General features: G+C 69.7%; 1 protein-coding gene across 3 annotated transcripts in view; it reads right to left on the reverse strand.

The window, feature by feature from the left end:
• The window catches only part of Dmtf1 (cyclin D binding myb like transcription factor 1), a 42482-nt gene extending 42227 nt beyond the window's left edge, over nt 1-255 (reverse strand). For 2 of the 3 annotated variants that reach the window (XM_023717909.1, XM_023717910.1), the window contains exon 1: nt 129-218. The gene's annotated coding sequence lies outside the window, so the exon portion shown is untranslated. Of the gene's footprint in view, nt 1-128 lie in introns of all 3 variants that reach the window. The other variant, XM_004633577.2, reaches the window with a different exon arrangement.
• Nucleotides 256-498: the final 243 nt, after the last annotated feature.

Below are 498 nucleotides of genomic sequence, written 5' to 3' on the forward strand. Positions count from 1 at the left end.
AGCCCATCTCCCCTGACCCGAGCCCCGAGCCAGCCAGCCAGCCGCTCAGCCGGCGGGGCGGGAAGGGGCCGGGCAGCGGGCGGGGCGGAGCGGCCGCGGCCGGGACCTGAGGGTTCCATCGCACTTACTTCCTGTTTTGGGTCCGGGCACTTGGGAAGAACCAGGATGGAGGCTCCGAAAATACCAGGATGGAGGAAGCGGCCGCGGAGAGAGCGCCGCCGCAGCGGGTAAGAGTGAGCCCCACAGACGCCGGAAGTGAGCTGTGTCGCGCAGCGCCCCGCCCGCACGCCATGGCGTCACTTCCGGCCAAGTGGAGCGCGAGAAAGGTCTCGGGCCGAAGGGGTACGCTGAGGAGGTCGGTTGGGTGGAGAGGAAGTGTCGCTTGATCTTGCTGCCTCACTCGCAACGAGGAGGTGCTGTGCGCGTCTTGCCGAGACGGCGCGGAGCGAGGTGCGGGCACAGGCCTCTGGGGCACGGTTCCGGCTTCCGCGTGGCTGC

The sequence above is a fragment of the Octodon degus genome, unplaced genomic scaffold (assembly GCF_000260255.1).
Source record: "Octodon degus isolate 3935 unplaced genomic scaffold, OctDeg1.0 scaffold00056, whole genome shotgun sequence".
Lineage (NCBI taxonomy): Eukaryota > Metazoa > Chordata > Mammalia > Rodentia > Octodontidae > Octodon > Octodon degus.